Here is an 18783-nt window from a genome sequence, read left to right on the forward strand (position 1 = left end):
GTTAAAACACTTCTTTGAGTTTTCTTGAGTTTAATGAGTAGTCAAAGTGATAGTATACAAATATCAATCTCATTGTACAATAGAGAAAATTCTGTAAAGCGACTCCAGAATATCTAGAAGATATGGTGAGGCTTCCGTAGCTATTCCTTGCCGTTTGGTTGACTCCTCTGCCCTATTTGTGCCTTTCTCATTTCTCACTTGTGTTGTTCCACAGGAAAGACACTCTAATATACTGCATGAAAAGCTCTGGGTTCCAGAGCCTTCCTAGGGAATCAATCTAAGAGAGCTGATAACAGACTGCCCCTAGGAAAGGCATTCAGAAATCTGATTCTGAAGTAAGTCCTACTGATGACCAAGTGAGAGAAAGACCATCACTGGAGGTAGCTGATCACCATAAATTGGTGGAACACTTAGTCTCTAGCATGCCTCTACAGTGCAATTCTTAAAACTGTTACCATTGGGCAACTGGGAAGGTGGCTCAGTGGTAAAATGCTAGCCTTGCATGAGGCCCTGGGTTCTATTCCTCAGTACCACATAAGAAAAACAAAAGCCAAAAGTAGCACTGTGGCTCAAGTGGTAGAGTGCTAGCCTTGAGCTGAAGAGCTAAGGGACAGCACCTAGGCCTAGAGTTCAGGTCCCACAACCAACAAAAAAAACAAAACAAAACAAAACTGTTAATCATTGGTGAATTGGGATACTGTACTGGCAATTGTAATGCCTTGGCAGGTACAATATCTTACAAGGTTCAGAGATGTGATTATTTTAAGAATTATAAGATCTGATAGTCATTGATGGGACAAATATTACATTAGAAAAAAGAATCTGAAGGACAGCCAGGTTCCGGTGGCTCATGCCTGTAATCCTAGCTACTTAAGAGGCTGAGATCTGAGGATTGGTTCAGAGCCAACCCGGGGCAGGAACTTCCATGAGACTCTTATCTCCAATTAACCCCAAAAATCCGGAAGTGGCTCTGTGGCTCAAGTGGTAGAGCGCTAGCCTTGAGCTGAATTGCTGAGGGACAGTGCCCAGGCCCAGAGTTCAAGACTCATGACCGACAAAAAGAAAAAAGAAAAAAATCTGAAGGAGATTAATCATCAAAGTAAGGTTAAAAGGTGTCTCCTTGACAGTATATGGTGGTTCTCACTTTCTTCAGGAAAAGAATAGAAAAAAATTGAAGGTCAGAAACAGAACTTAGCTGTAAGGAAAGTTAACTGCAATCAAGTTGCATGCAAGTGCAGATCTGATGCACCAGAATTAAGAGTGCTGATTGAGAAAGAGTGTGACCCCAGATTTGAAATAGGGGCATTTGGGAGAACTTTTAGTACATTAAAGGATTCTGAAGCACCAGAATCCTCTGAAATCCCATACTACATAAATATTTATCACTCTTAATGATTATTGCTCTACCCTTGATTGGGGACAAAACATAGATTCTGATATAAGAATAACTGATTACCAACTCAAGACATAGCCTACTTTGTCTACTGAGTGCTGCAAAAATAGCTAGAATTCAATCACAATATGACAGACAGGAAGGTGAATTTTCTATCAACAGAAGTCATTAAAGAATGTAGGTGATGTGGATGAGTAGGAGTTGGAAAAAATATAAGGCAAGTTCCTGAAAATGTTCTAATGAAAGTTATGGAATGCAAGGTTGGATAAAGATATATTTACCCTCTGTAAGGGTCACTCTCACATAGAAGACTTAAATCATTGGCATGAACCTGGGGAAATGGTGCTATTTCACTGTGAGATTGGCTGTAGGATATTGGTGAATATCTTAGTTCATACTAAATAAAGTTGAAATACAAAAATATTTGGCACAAATGGTATAGAAAAGAATTTAGAAGGCAGGAGGAAAAAAAATGGGAGAAAATGAGGGAAGGAGTGACATTGTTCAAAAAGAAATGTATTCAATACCTGACTTATGTAATTGTAACCTCTGTTCATCATCTTTACAATAAAATGTAAAAAAATTAAAAAGAAAAGAATTAAATGTCTCAAATGCCTTGTTAGACTTGATGGCCTATTCCAATATAACAACTCACGATTTACTACTCATATTCTAGACCTGAGCTAGTTCTTAGATCTGGAACCTCTTGCCTAAAGCTGATTATCTTTAGCAAAGGAAGCAATAGCAACATTGCAAGCTTTAAGGTAATAATTTCTCTATCCCTTCTCCAATTTTCTCAAGTCACTGCATATTGGAAAAGCAAGAACATTTAAACATTTAGAGGACTGATGGAACTACCCTCCCCCCACATTAGATTAATGGGATCTGAGAGTCAAGAGATAAAATGGGTTCTTGGTCCTGGTCCAATTCATAGTGTCTTCACTTACCTTAAGAACACAGCTGCTAATCATTTTCTTCATCTCTCAATGTCTGATTCTCATGAAAATTTTGGTAGTTGGCTGAATTTCTACATTTCTTCTTTAATCTGAGAGCTGAGAGGTATTGCAATAGGAAAACCAGAGGAAGTTCTCAAAACTTCCTTGCAAGAGAATAAGTAAAAAATAGTATTGCACATATGGGTAAATGTCCTAGAAAACATTGAATTATACAGTTTAAATTGGAGACCTACATGTGGTAATTAGCATAATCATGTGACATTTACGGATTTCGATAAAACTATTTAAGAGCCCAAAACATTGGGAATGGCATATATGTATATCGCTTGAAACATTTAGAAGACGCACTGTGGTGGTCCTAATCATAATCCTACTTAACTCATTAATCTAGTACCCAGGCCTCCCCTCTGGAGCAATGAATTCATCAACCAGCTGCCACAAGTATTAACTGTTAATTGCTTTTACCCGAACACCTTTAACCTGGGTTAGTGGATGTTTCTTTGTCTGAGGTTATATTCGTAGCCTCAGGGTAGCCTGCAACAAATGCTTGGTTAATGCAAATATGAAAGGCAAATAGAAGAGGATGGCCTATGTCAGCTAGGGCTTATCTGCAGGGACATCTAAGTTATTATAACTGTACCATTATTAAACATTGTTAATGCCCTCCTTTTGAGACAACGAACAGTACTTCTGAACTTACACTTGCGTGATTTTTTTTAAATGTCTCTTGAGGTACTGGTATAAAATTTCATTTAGGTTCATTTTCATTGTCGTCTTCATGAGTTAAGATCGCCAGACCTGGGTAACTGCAGACAGCCTAGGGTATCTTGCTTTTATTCATCTACTGTTCCAATGTTGCTCAATCATCTATATCTTTTATTGCCACTGCAAAGGTATAAAGAAAAAAATGAAACTTGCAACTGTTCCTTTAAATATGAAGTAACTGAACAGTTTTAGTTTATCAAAGCCACTTATTTCCTGTATCTTTAAGCCTTTGTCTTCAAGAGCCACAAAACCCTATCATTAACAAAACCAACAGTCTTAATTCTAATTTCATATTTCAGTTTAACTTTTACCACATTGAATCATCAGCAAAAATAAATCTAAACTTCTCCGTGCCAGAGCCCCCACACCGTGTTTTAAATGAATCTCTACTGTGTTCCAGTTTGACTGGCTGATACACAAATTACTAAATCATCATGTCTTTTGTTCTGTACTCTTCTCTCACAACTCCTTTACCTTTAGTCATTTTCCATCTCTTATGTTATCTTATGTGGAAAAAATTTCATGACCAACAAAGAAGTAAATTCCATTACTCACAGGAGAGATCCCATAATCCCTAGGTCAGTCCAGAAGTTTCCAAACTAGATAGTCTCTTTATCTTCTCATCTGAATCTTTATCTGACCTTGCTCCATAAGTTTTAGTTCTACTGGCACTTTTCTTTTTGTAAAACCTTCTTAGTCTGTTTTATGCTGTTATAACAAAAAGCCTGAGATGGGGTAATCTACAAAAACAAGCTTCACACATTGAAATCTGAGATAGGGTGTCTCTACCCTGATCACGTGTAAGAAATGAGAGAAAAAGACACCCAAAAGCTACAGCATTTTCCCTTTTATAATAAACCTCCCTCATAATAGCTCTAATGCATTCATGACGGCAGGCCCTTCACTCTCCAATTACCTCTCAAAGATCCTACCTCCTAACACCGTCTTAATGCCCATTGAGGTTTAGAGAAGACATTCAACAGCTCCCATGTTCCTCCTGCTAAAGACTTATTTGCATACCACTTTCACCCATTCCTGTATTCCTGATAACCTGAAAAGCACTGTCCTTTCAGAAGTCCCTCATATTCTTACATATCTAAGATCATTTTGACTTCCTTAAGGAAACTTCAGCATATTTCCCACAATAGGTAAGAATTACTTTATTTATTTATTTTGTAGTCCAGGCTAGCTTGCAACTCGCCATCCTCAGAGTCAGCCTCCAGAGCCCTGGGATTAGTTGGAGAAGAGGGGCTGCTATTAGGACTAGGGGAAAAATCCTTTATTATATGTACTCTTAGAGCACACTTCTTCTCGTCACTCTAGCTATGTTCTAGTTACCATGTTTCTTATTGATCCATTGCCTTTTGAAAACTGACAAGAGTCCAGCTTTGTGTAGAAAACTAGAACTGCCTACCTGAGATATTCCCAGGAGGAAAAGATTTAGCATAAGAATGCAAGCCCCACACATGTCTTTGGGAGGTAGAGTAAAGCCTGTGAGAAAACAGCCATCATGAAGTGATAAGCATCAGGAATCACCTACCATTGGGGCTAGGCTTATGTGATTAATTCACAAGAGATCCAGCAGCTGTTGGCCTAGTGCCTGGTGGCCTTCCACATGCCCTCTCCCCAACCCTGTGCAGTTTTCTTACACCCTGTTGTAGGAAACTGCTTTCTGCTTCTGCTCTTCCTTCTAAGTCTTCTAAAAGCTGCTCCAATCTGCTGTTAGGAATTCTGAGCAATACCATCCCCAGGCTTCCAGATCTAATTGGACAAACTTTTCTATAAAAGGCATGATAGTATTTTAAGCTTTGTGGATGAAGTGTGCAAAGCATTGCACAGATACAAAATTTGAATCTCAGATAATGTTTACATGTTGCATACTCTTATTTTTCTTTAGATTTCCCTCCCCACATGCACACAAATACACAACTATTTTAAAAAATAAAACACCACTTTTGGCTTGTAAGGAAAATGAAACAGGTGGCAGGCTGGTTTGGGCCCATAGACAGTCGTTTGCCAACCCTTGTTTTAAACCCTGAGAAACAAGGAGGGTGGAAGTGGCACTGGCATGGCAACAGTGTGGTCCCTAACTAACAAAACCACGATGATTTGTTTAGTGTCTTCATGAGGCCACAGATGTGAGTTCAGGGAGAGGCAGTGAAGAGCAGGTGTACACGCCAGAGGAGAATCTTAACCACCCACTTGAAGTTTGCTTGTGTTCTCTTGGGCTGCTCAGGTTCAGCCTTCAATAAGCCATTTATATTTTCTACTGAAGTGCACTATCAACTTTATAATGTCTTGGGTCAGATAGCTCTCTGTTTTGATGATAGCTTCATTGTTATAATTTCTTGGTTTCTCCTACTCATGTCAGCTGCTCCTTTTCATCCAAAGCCAAGTAGCGAGCTAATGCAGCTTTACAAACAGGGAGAAATAATTGACAGAAAGGGAAGTGGTCTTTCTCCAAAGGACTTGCAGCAGTGTCACTATGGTTGTCACCATTCTCTGTCTCCTTTGCTTGCAAATGCTTCAAGAACCTCCTATCCTGTCTGCTAAGTCATACGCCTGAGTGGCAGTTCTCCTTCTGCAGAAGCCTGGATTTGCTGCTAAAGCTCTAAATGTCTTTTAGAGTAGGGAGCCTCACATGTTACCCAGTAACATGTTACTCAGTAGACAGACCAGAGTAATAGACCCAAATTGCTGCCTCTCCATTTCAATGATATTTATCATATAGACCTCTTTCTTTTGTGGGTTGTGCAAAGTAAGGCATTTTGTCTATCATCTGAGGAGGAAGAGACCAACCTTTTCACAACATATAACAACTCTCATAGACTTTCTTTTTACTTTCGTCATGCGTTTGTCTTTCTGAGGCTCTTGTTTTAGCTTTTATCTGAAGATATGGCATACCTGGCTTGTCCAAATGTGATATCCTTTTGGATATTAAGCCACTCAACTTCCCTCCAGACCCAGAAGCAACCATTCAAGTTCTCTCTTAGCATCAATGAGATAAGCAGCTTATGGCAGAATGAAAATCTCTGCACTGCTTTTTTTAAATTAAAGATTATAAAAAACCTTTCTAAGAAAAAAATAATGTCAGCTGAGTATGCCCGGTGATCTAGTTATCATTCTGATTTCATTCTGATTTAACTTCCTAATTCATTGGGGACACATAACATGGACCATCACAGAACACTCTGAGGATCACTGCTCTAGTCAAGACCCTAACAAGACTGAGATTAGACACAACTTCCATAAAAGACAGCAAGGTAGACTGGTGAACCTCTGGGCAAAGGTGAGTTATTGTAGGTGATAGTTACTGATGAAAAATCAAAAGAAAGCATTTATAGGTCAGAATGTTCACATCACATGCCAGAGGCTGGTACGTTTTAGTCAAGGTATCAGCCAGTGCTTGCCTGTGATTATCAGGGGTTCATTCTCCTTAGCAGAGTTACAAGTTCACCACACCTATGAGGGACCCACCCTTCAAATACAATTTGATGGACTATGGCTGAAGGCTGCTTCTAGAATCAATGGCAGTTAAGAATTAGGCAGGAAGTAGATAGCATGATGAAACTGACACAAGAAAGGTTAAAGAACCAACAGGCATTGTAAAGTACCCAGAAGGTGGCAGAAGCTAGAAATTATCATCTCTAGATCCAAAGAATAAAAGCACAAAGCAGTGTTACTGAGTCTAGAAAGCTCAAGAAAGCTATGGGAGCCTAGAAAACCATGGGCTGACTGACTGCCTCAAAGGACATTGATAAAGTATGGACCAGCAGAGGGAATGTACCTATTTCTTCTCTTCCTGCCAGTTAACCTCATATTGATGCCTTGTTTCACAAAATCCCCATGATTCAGATAGCAAGGGAATGTGCAGTCATACTATCACAAGATCTCAATCTCCTATGACATACATCCTGGCCAAGAAGAGTAGAAAATATCCCATAATGGCAAATCATATTCATTCATTCACAAGAGAACATTTGGACAAAAAAGGGAAGATCTCTATTATCAAATCTCATACAGCACTTTTTAAAAATGAATAAGCCTTCCAATGTAAATGAATCTCAAAAATGTTAAGAAAAAAACTCAGAAAGCAGCAGTAAGATACCCACAGTATAGCATTTATATAATATTTAAAATCCAGAAAAACTATATGTTATGATTTCATAAATGTGCAAGGAAAAGATGGTCTAACTGTAACCACTAGGGATGCATGGCTGTGTACATCAACGTTATAGGCTGAATATGTCTGAAAATGTCTCTACTGCACTGTCATAGATGAAGAATTTGGCTGAGTATGTTAGTTATCTTTTGTTTTGTGTCAGGGGCTGGAATATGGACTCCAAAAAGCTACTCTAATTCTTAATCCCTAGTACCTTAGAATGTGAACTTCTTTGGAAAGAGGGTCAGTGAAAGTCTAGTTATATATGGCAATGAAGACATATCTTAGGAGAGTCGTTTAGTCCATATGGCAAGTATCATTGGAGTAGAAGACACTGGGGAACCAGCATGTGAATACAGAGGCTGAAGTTGGCGCGATGCAGCTGAGAACTGGAACGCCAAAAATGGTGGGCAAACCACCAGAAGCTAGGAAGAGGCAAGGAAGTATTCTCCCATAAAGGTTTCATAAAGGCCCTGTTAGCACCTGGATTTGACTTCTCACCTCCAGAGAGGTCATTAAATCGGTTAGACTTTGTGATCATAGCCCCAGGAATCTAACACAAACAACCTCAGGACTGACCCGACGTAGAATATGTGCTTCTAGATCATCAAGCTTCGTTAGGTAGAGGTGGGTGATTCCTCCACTCCCTTAAATGTGTCTCTTCTTTCTCTGCTAAGGACCTGGCTTCAAACATGTAGAGGTGGAAAGGCTCAGGCACTATCTCTCTGCTCATACCCAGACCACAAAGCTTCAGCCCCAACTCACTGCCCAAACTTTCCATTTTCAGTTTAGCAATGGCTCTTCCTTACTGATCTATGTGATTTCTCCTTCTAGTTCCCACTATACGCTCTGTGTTTATAAAATATGTTTACATGTTGTATCATTTATGAGTTTGGACTGGAAAGGAGGAGGACTCTGTTTATATTCCATCAGTGATACTGAACTGGATGTATGCCATTGTCTCCTTAGACTCAGATTTATTTTTTTGTTTTTCATGGTTCTGAGTCAAATTACTTGGTAAAGAGCTCATTGAATTTGTGAATACTATAAATGAAGTGCCAAAGTACTTATGGGAGCAAGCTACCCAGCGTACTCAAAGGATAATCCTGGAAAAGTCCCAGGAGCAGATGCCTTTGGGTTTCATTTATTTGTCTGCTTTTTTAGAAGCAGAGACACTGATGTAGTGAGAAACACACAGGAAGAGAAAGAAGCATGCATTTTAGGCCTGGCTTACATTCTATCTAGTAAACATGTGTTGAAATCTAACATGTGCAATGTAATAAATACATAGAGCTCTAGATTATGCAGTGTGAGGGGGGAGAGGATGAATAATATTTCCAAACTCTTGGCTCAGCGTGCAAAGCCCGGCATGCTGCGATACTTCTCCTGACCCCAGGCTGTACCACTATTCTCCGTGGGCTTCAGTCTCCCACATTTTAAATTCTCTGTGTCCATTCAGCTTCTGCAGAGTTTAGAGTCATAGATTCTAAGTCCTCTCCATTACTGTCTTCCATTACCTCGGTCCCTTGGTGGTATATCACTTTACTATAGTCAATTCTGCAGGGCACGTTATCTACTATGTGTTCTGTATATTTGCTGTATGAATTTTGTTGGCATTTCCTGACTTCTCTATCTGGTTTAATACCCTTGGACATAATTTTAGACAAACACAAAGATTTTGATTTGAACTCTGTTCCATATTCTCTTTTGTCTGGATGCCATTACTGCAATAGTAAAAAAAAAAAAAAGAATATGCTGTGAACGGTACCTTTTCTACTTGACAAAGAAGTTAATGATGTCAAGAATGGTGGTTTCATGATGGTAATTTCAGCACCCAGGAGATTCAGGTCAGCCTAAGCTATGTAGCAAGACCCTGGCTTGGAAGCAAAGTAAAAGAATAGGAATGGCCGGTGGCTCACGCCTGTAATCCTAGCTACTCACAAGGAGGCAGAGATCTGAGGATCATGGTTCAAAGGAAGCCCGGGCAGGAAAGTCTATGAGACTCATCTCCAATAAACCACTCAAAAACCGGAAGTGGCGCTGTGGCTCAAGTGGTAGAGTGCTCGCCTTGACTTGAAAAGCGCAAGGACAGCGCCCAAGCCCAGAGTTCAAGCCCCATGACCAAAAAAAAAAAAAAAAAAAAAAAGAATAGGAATGAAAAAAACAAAAGAAGAGAAGCTATAGATGCAGATGAAGTAGTAGAAGACTCTTGTAATTGTACAGTAGGTATCACTGGAGCATCTAGAAGGCCACATGTAGGAGCAAGGGGCATGTTAGAAATGTGTATGGAGCCCGGCACCAATGTCTCATGCCTATAATCCTAGCTGAGATCTGAGGATTGTGATTCAAAGCTAGCCAGGCCAGGAAGACTTAGATCCTCAATTAACTATGAAAAAGCCAGAAATAGAGCTGTGGCTCAAGTGGTAGAGCACTAACCTTGAGTTGAAAAGCTCAGGAGTTGACTTCAAGCTCTCCTACTGATAAAAAAAATGAGAGAAAGAAAGAAAGGAAAAGAAAGAAAGAAAGAAAGAAAACAGATGAAAGAGAAGGAAGGAAAGGAAGGGGAGGGAAGAAGGAAGGAAGGAAGGAAGGAAGGAAGGAAGGAAGGAAGGAAGGAAGGAAGGAAGGAAGGAAGGAAGGAAGGAAGGAAGGAAGGAAGGAAGGAAGGGAAGTATATAAACATAAATACCCATAATGCTTCCTGAATTTTGCTGGCTGGACCAGGGAGCCAGACAACTAAAACCAGGAGTGAAAAGTTAGATTTTCCTCAATATTAAAGCCAATAAAACAATCAGAAGTTCTGCTTTTCATCCCTGACACTAGCTTTATTAATCTTGGAGTCTTATTTCCCAAAGGACACAAGAACGGTTTCTTGAGCTGAAGTTGAGTCTGCCACTCACTTGGCCTTCTGGCCTCCCACAACTTAAACTATAGGCAGGGGAGTAGCGTATTGTGTTGTGTTTCTGTACCCACTGGGTGATTAATCCTAATGATCAAACTGTTGAAATAATTGTTCAGAATCGGAGGGATTTTTTTTTTCTGGAGGAAAAGAGAGGCCCATACAGAATTTGTAAATGCAATCTTATCTGGAAAAGTGTCTTTTTCTCTGGTTTAATTGAGATCATCTGGATTAAATGGCAAGTACCATTACAGGAGGACGAAAGCATATAGACAGAGAGGACCAGAAAAGACCACGTGAACATGGAACCAGAGATAGGAAGGAATGATGAAAAGCATGAGATGAAGCCCCACAAGTTTCCAAAAAGAACTGGCCTTGTCATCCCTTGATTTTGGACTTCTGGCTTCCAGAACTGTAAAAGGAGAAATTTCTGTTTTTCAAAACTACCATGTTCCTTGCAATTTGCTATAGTACTCTTGAGAATCTCTTGTAATCTCTTAATATCTCTTAGGTTTTTTGGGTGCAGTAATAAAAGTTAATGGGGAATTAAATTAAAACAACCCAATAAAATAACACTACCTGGGTTTCAGACCTTGTAATAAGGTTTGCTTTACTCTACCCAAAGGAGCTGGTTGAGGGCAGCGAGGCCTGGAACAGGCCTGTATTCTGTGAAAAGGAAGCCAGAAATCATAACCACAGCCCTAAGACCAGTTACAGAAATGATGAGATTTGTGAGCTACACATATTCTCTTCTTTGTTGGTAATGCATATTTTTGTGTACATTACATGTTTCTCTTTGTTGCACTTTTACATCCTCCTATATTAGTTTCCTATACCATGTAATGGATTACAAAATTAAGAGACTTAGAAAACAACATACATTGGTCATCTCATGGTTCTTGTGGCTGAGAAAGACTTGATACAAGTGGATCATCTATGGTCCACCCCAAGATAACTTGGGGTTATCTTCCAAGGTCATGTGTGGTTGTCAGAATATAGTTTCTTGAAGTTCCTAAGTTTTGGCAGCCACCAGGGCTATTCTTGAAAGTTCTTGAAGACTTGGAAGATTTAATTAAACAACCATTTTCTTTTTTTGTAAAGATGATATACAGAGGGGTTGCAGTTACATAAGTTAGGTAATGAATACATTTCTTGTGGAACAGTGTCATCCTTTCCCTAATTTCTCCCAGTTTTTTCCCCTCTCTCTCTGCCAATCCCCCAATTTCATAGTTAATTTCCAATATAGAGTCTAGTGAGTATCACTGCTGAATTAGTCTACCCTTTGTCCCACTATTTTGTGCTTTCTCTTCGCCTCCCCGAAACAGATAAATTTATATACAAGACAAAGAGTACAGAAATAAAGAAACAGTAACAAAAGGGAGGAAAAAAAGAAGATAAGCACAAACAGTACAAAAAAAACCTGTTTCCGTGTCTTGGAGTTCATTTCCATACGCATCATTTTATATGATCATATGAAGCAACCATTTTTTAAAAGGTCCTTATTAGAACAGTCTGGAAGTTTATTTCTTAAACCAGCACAACAATCTCTCTGTCTTATATTTCAAGGGAGTTGGAACTCTAGTTTTTGTTTTTTGTTTTCAATTATAAAGTATAATATCACAACAGGATGTTTCACTGATACAATGACCAAATTATATCCAGACTTGCTGTTTTATGTTTTCATTTGTGTGTGGATGTATGTGAACATGTATGTAGTCTTTCCCAGCTTTGTCATGTATGTAGTTTAACGAATCTACCTTCCTAATCAAGTGGTTCTGTAACTGCACAGACCTCTGTGTTGCTATTTAAAACCATATCCACTCCATCCCTTCTCTGTTCCCTTTTCTGGTATCGCTTCTTTGTTTATTTCTAAACATTTATAATTTTAAAAATGTTATACACATAGAATTATACAGATTATACAGCATGTACCCATTTAGCATTGCCTTTCTTCTCTCTCTCTCTCTCTCTCTCTCTTTTACTCAGCTTGATTTCCTGGGGATTCATCCATGTTGCTCCCTCTATAAGCAGATTATTGCCTTTCATCACTAGTGGTGTTTTATAGTGTGGATGCATCAGTTTGTTTGGCCATTCACCCCTGGGCTGCTTCCAGTTTGGGGATACTATGAATAAAGCTGCTATAAAAATTCATATACAAATTTTTGTGTGATCAAATATGTGCTCAGAAGATAGGATATTCTCCCCCAAATGTCTTGCCACTAGTCTAGTGGGTCCAAAATGTGGTACCTTTATTGCCATGAGCCATGAAAGAAAATTATGCTCCATCTTTAAGGTTTTAGTTATGTTTGGAACTCGCCATTCCTTTCCTCTTTCCTGTTTTTCCCTCACAGCATGAAAATGTGTGTTCTGCGCCTGTCCTTGTTTTAGAAACAAAAGAGATTTTCTTCAGAATGAATTGTACAATAAATCTCACCCATAGTTGATTTGGATGATGTTTGGATGAGACTTTGGATTTTAAACTTTTAATTTGACAGTGGAAGAAAGTTCAACCTTTGAAGCTAGTGGGACAGATGGAGGTATTTTTTATGTAAAGATAAGAACTTTGGGAAGAGGGAATGAAAACAAGCATTGGCCTGAATGTATATGTCTTTCTTGAATTCATATGTGGAAATCTTGACCTTCATGATAATGATATTAGGAAGTGGGGATTCTGTGGGGGGTTTAGGCCACTTTAATGGCCCCCATGTATGAACAAGGCTGATGCCCACATGAAACAAACACCACAGAGATCTCTATCCCATGTTACCATAGTTACTGATCTATGAATCAAGGAGTGGGTTCAAGATGCCAAATCTGTTCATTCTCTGAGACCACCAACACTGTGACAAATTTCTATTGTTCCACAAGCACCCTGGTTTCTGGCATTACATTAGAACACCCAAATGGAATAAGTCCATAAATGTTCATTTTCTTGGGATTAATATGCTGGAGTGTGCATCTGAATTGTATAAGACCTTACTGCACACTGAGGATGTCCCTACTCTTTTCCAGAGTGACATTTTACATCTTCCCTCACCTGCAATATTTCAATGATTCATTTTCTCTGCATTTAATCTCTGAATTTAACTTCTTTAATGATTATAAGAGTATTTTATTCTGATTGTTTTAACAGTTGTGGTTTTCACAAATTGACCCTTATTCCTATATTTTTCAAATGGTTGATATTGCTTTTGTAATAGTCCTTGTTATCTTTATAACAGCTGTAATGTCTGTAGAGTTTGTTTTTTATTCCTGATACTTATGATTTATCTTTTACTTGGTTTTGTATCTATACATTAGAGGAATATACATGTTATTGATTTTCTTTTGTAATAAGTTTTGTTTCATTGGTAATTTTTATTTTTTATTTTTATTTCCATTGTTTCCGCTCTCACCTCCTTCTTTTTTGGTTTGTTCTTTTTTCTTTTCCTCTTTTCTTGACATAATTTGGTAACTTATTTGGGACTGTTTTACTTTTTACTTCATATGTAAGCATTTGATTCTATCCTGTTGTCACAGATTTGCTACATCACTCATTTTGGCATATTGTACTTTGATTTTCTTTGCTATTTTCTACTTTTCAACTTCACTAACTTTTGCTTCGAGTTTGTTTCTGTGTTTGGTGTGTGCATATTGGAAATCATTCTGTCTTCCTCATAGTTTTTTCATCATTGTGTAAAGCATACTATAACCATGGTAAATTATTTGCTCAGAAGTTCATCATATAAAACGTAACTGACAATATTTTATTGAATGTTTGCATAGCATACATATTTTAATCTATTTCATTAAGTATGGAATAAATTTATCATACATAATATATGGCATGAACATTGTTTTTTCTATCCTGGCTTCCAACCTATATCTTTAATTAGCATATGTTGACCATTTATAGTAATTATTGGAATTAGCACTTAAATCTGCCATTTAATTGGTCTTTTTCTCTGATTCTTTAGTATCTCTTTCCTTGTTTTCCCACGCATTATGTAATGCTTGAGAAATCCACCTTGATTCACTTCTAGTGTCACTGTACTACAATGAGTACACATAAGTCTAGTCATTCTTTAGTGAAGTATGGAATACTTACCTCCATGTAGACACTTTACCATTTTTGAATATTGTATTGGACATTTTACTTTCATTCCTAATGCTTGGAAAATCTCCTCTTTCATGATTTCATTTGTTTGCAAAGCAACCTTTAGCTAATCTTTAAGGCATCTTAGGTAATAGAGATCGATAGCCCACAAAGAGGAAAATATTTGCTATCCAGACCTTTTACACAGACAACTGTTTTTGGTTTTTTTTGATGTTAATAATGAAAGCCTGACATTTGTAGCCGCTAGTGTTCCTCTAATATTCTATCATTCATAGTCAACCCTCTGATTTCTTATATAAGCATAGATTTTTCCTTCTTCCTGACCACACTTGATCTCAGGTGGTAAAGAACTTGACATTGGAAAATAAGTAATTAACAAATATTTTTTCATGCCAAGACTATAACAGGAAGGTGAAAAGAAATCAATTTCAGTCTGCTGACTGTGCTCCAGGTAATTAGATTGATGACGGTGGAAGGCAAGTTCCCCTTGTGGGCTGGCGAGAGCCCACACTGCTCTGCACCTGTCGTGGCAGTCAGCAGGTACCATCACAATCTGGAAATGCAGGACCCACAGATGCTGTTCTGCGCTCGTGACTCAAATGGTTCCGGCCACCCCATGGCTCAAGAACAAATGCTCTGTTATTTTTATGTTGTTTTGAGTTTGCAGTATTGTGGCTTCCAGAATTATCCTCTTCTAGTCATCATTTTGGGGGTGCTGACTGGGAGAATATTTGAGTTACTTTCGGATCCAAGTCAAGTACCAGGGAACAAATGAGACAATGACCTTTTTCTTATTTTTATTTATTTTTTCTTATCTCAGGAGTCAAGGTTCATCTACACACCATATTAAAATGGATAAACGAGAAAAAAGATACATAGAAAAAATATTAAAGAGCAGTTATGATGGCTACTTGTAATTATTAAAACTGTTTGTTAAAATATTTTTAAAAGGGCAAATCATATTTTTTTCCTGTATAGAGGTCACAAACCAGGAACTTGGAACTCTTAAAAATTGACATGAGATGTAGCTTTCAGATGGCTTTTGTTAGCCCTGCAGAGTTGAGACCAGAGGTTTGTTTTCATTTTGTTTTTAACTACATTGGTTGCCAATATTCAAACATTCTAAGAAAGTCTAAAAATTTTGATGTGAGTAACAAGAAACAAATGGATCAACACACCCATGTAGGAGATGCTGGTGGGAAGTGTGTGCTATTCTCCTTGCATGGGTGCACGTTTGGGTCCCTGTGGGAGCTGGCTTCAGTGTCAAATAACAGTTGCCATTTACCATCACTCATGCCTCTATGGTTTCCATGATAGAGCCAAGGATAGCAGAATAGCTGTGTCCAGTTTCAACTCAAAGCTAAAAAATCCAAGATGGATCAAGAAGGACCTGTGCTCTAATAAAATAGAGTATTGTTTGATTATTTATCCACTCATTTTAATAAACCTTTGATAACTTTTATTTTCATTGGAAATACAGATGTTTACAGTGTTAATAAATTTAAGTAAACAAGTTTCCAGCAAATTCTTAAAAAGAAAATACATATTCACTCAAATATTCACCATCTCTACTCTCTAGATTCCAATGATGTATTATTTTTAGAAGAATCAGTAACAAAAGGGCACTGGAATTGTATGCAACTATCTGAATCTTCAGTTCACTGAAATAATTGGGATCAGTCATGTTCCTAGTCTTTACTTACCAGTACCTCTATCCACATTCATTCAAGATGTTAAAGTATGCATAGAAAATAATGGCAGTACATAACACAGGACAGTTGTAAAATGCAGTCATAGAAAGTAAAGTTTGCTACATGAGGGCAGAGACAGAAGACAGCGGGTCCAGTTAGTGTTCAAGATTGTGCCATTTTCTGCATTTCATATATGCAGATAGTGGTATACAGAGATTTTCTCATTTTCAGTGAGTAAAGACAAAGCCAATGAAAGACTTGTGGGCACAGAAGCTAGGAAGTAGCCCATTCATCTCCCTAACAGCTATAGAACAATCTCCACTAGCAAATTGGAGTATTTTTATTTTTTATTATTAATGTGCTGTAGAGAGGGGTTTCCATTTCACAAGTCAAGTAATGAGTACATCTTTTGAAGGGGCAATGCCACCCTTTTCTTTGCTTTCTCACAGAAGCAGTAGTTTTGAAGAGGTGAAAAATATTCCTACTAGAGAAAGCACAAACAACAGATATTTGTTGTTGTATAGGAATGGAGTTGTCATTAAAAAAAATCCCTGGTCTGATTCCCTCACTAACACTTACCTGCTGGCATACAGCCATTAGTTTGCTTTGCTTTTCTCAATAAATAACAATGGATGCCATGACAATTACACTCTGTGTTCTCTGTTTGATGCTGTCTCTAAAACCATATAGCACAGACTAGTTTATGGCCTTTGTCTGTCTGTACATTCTAGTCCCTATGTAAGAAAAGAAGTCTTCGGTGACTCTGCTTAGATATTTTCGTTCTTGTATCTGCATAGATTGCCTGGAAATTCTGAGGGTCATTTTTGTTTGTTTTTTGTTTTTGCATAAATGTTACATTTTTAGGACTGAATCAAGACTAATAATAAAACATAAAAAAATCAGATTTTGAGATGGATACCACTACATCAGAATAAATCAGTATTTGATTTTCTGCATTACATTTTAGGAACTGTAGCTCATTTTCTACAACTGGGTAGTGCATCGAGGGATTATTATCTGTCATAAAATCTCTCCCTGCTTTCTTCCCCAGACAAATTTTAACAAAAAGAAAGAGTTTTCAGATAGTCTATGTGGACCTATGTTTGTTCGGTGGTTTAGAAACCAATCCATTAATTTCTTCTAGGATTTGATAACAATGGTGCTTCTGTGGTGTTGGTTATCTTCCAGTTTAGTACTTCAATTCACTCTGGAAAGAGCTAGATGTTCAGAAGTGTTATATATCTATCACATTTCCATTGATTTTTTTGAAAATTTATATTCCAGAAGTGACTTACAGCTTATGTAAGACACATCCCAAGACAGATCTTTCCCTTTTAGTTTTTGAGAGATAATCTTCTACTGTGCAGACTGAATAGGCCAGCATTGAGAACTAATTCTAATATCACTCCCACTTCAAGCTCCCTAAGTCATAGGGGTATTTTATGGAAGTGTGTAGGGAGAAGTAACCAAGTGAAGCACAGACAGTTGTCTTTTATATTTACACAAAATAGCATTCAATAGAATATTATATTGACCCTGTCCATTATATAATTTTTCAGGGTGTCTGTGAAGAGTGTGAGGTTTCTGGCCATGTTAATATTTTTAGGGTGGACATTACATATTACATTTGAGTAGGTGACAAAAAGTTGTTTTCATGTTATTTTGTTAAGAAAAATGAATGCCAGGAAGTGGTGCTGTGGCTCAAGCGGTAGAGTGCTCGCCTTAAGCTGAAGAGCGCAGGGACTATGCCCAAGCCCAGAGTTCAAGCCCCATGACCAACAAAAAAATAAAAAATAAATAAAAAATATAGATCTAAGTCTTTAAAAAAAAAAGAAAAATGAATGCCAAAGCTCAATGAAATTAAACAAAAGGACAAATATCACTCCTTTGTGAAAATGAGGCTAATCTCAAAGGTGATCTTTTAAGTTAATAGATTCTCATGTTTTCAGTTGAGCTATAAAGAATACTTTCCTTGACTTTTAATGATTATTGGAGTCGAGATGCTATGCTCTCTGTAAATAATAGGAAAAGGCTAAGAAGAAGTTCAGACTAGAGGGTTGTTTAACAAACATTTCAAGAGTACTTGGTTAAAAGAATAAATTTCTAGTTCTCATGTGTCTCTGGCCCACATATTCCATCATTCCTAAGTATATAGGAAAGGGATCTTGAAGTCCAATTTGTGACAGCTATTTAAGGAATAACTGATAGATATGGAAAACTGAAAAATAGGTCACTCTTTGAAACTCTGCCAAGGTGCCTTCCCAGAGAGATTTAGCTGGGTAGGAGCTGGCCATGAACGGATCTACTCCAAGTTCCTCAAGATATAAAGTACGAATATTTGCTTTTCGTTGTGTGTGTGTGTGTGTGTTTCTTTAAGGCAAAGTCTTACTAGGTAGCCCAAGATGGCTTCAAACTTGTTATATAGCCCAGTCTGGCTCAGAAATCTTAATCCTCTGACCTCAGAGTCTTAAGTGCTAGGGTTACAAGTGTGCATAACCCTATCCAGCTCAACTGTGAGTTCTTAGAAAAATGTTAGACCTCTCATGCTGTCTCCTGATAAACTGTCCTCTGTAGTACCCTAATGAAGCAAGCATGGAATTTTTCTCTTTTTTGAGAATATTTTTTTGGTAGTACTGGGACTTGAACTCAGTCCTGTGCTTGCTAGGTAGGCACTACTAGTTAAGCCACACAGACTGATTGCTTTTCTTTTTATTTTTCCTTTTGCTGAAGCTTGAACTGAGCTTGAACTCAGAGCTCACGTAATTACTTAGTTTTTCCATTCAAGGTTCATACTCTTTCTGCTTTTTCTGCTTAACTGGGA

The sequence above is a fragment of the Dipodomys spectabilis genome, unplaced genomic scaffold (genome assembly GCF_019054845.1).
Source record: "Dipodomys spectabilis isolate Male_0828 unplaced genomic scaffold, ASM1905484v1 ptg000001l, whole genome shotgun sequence".
In the NCBI taxonomy this organism is placed as follows: domain Eukaryota; kingdom Metazoa; phylum Chordata; class Mammalia; order Rodentia; family Heteromyidae; genus Dipodomys; species Dipodomys spectabilis.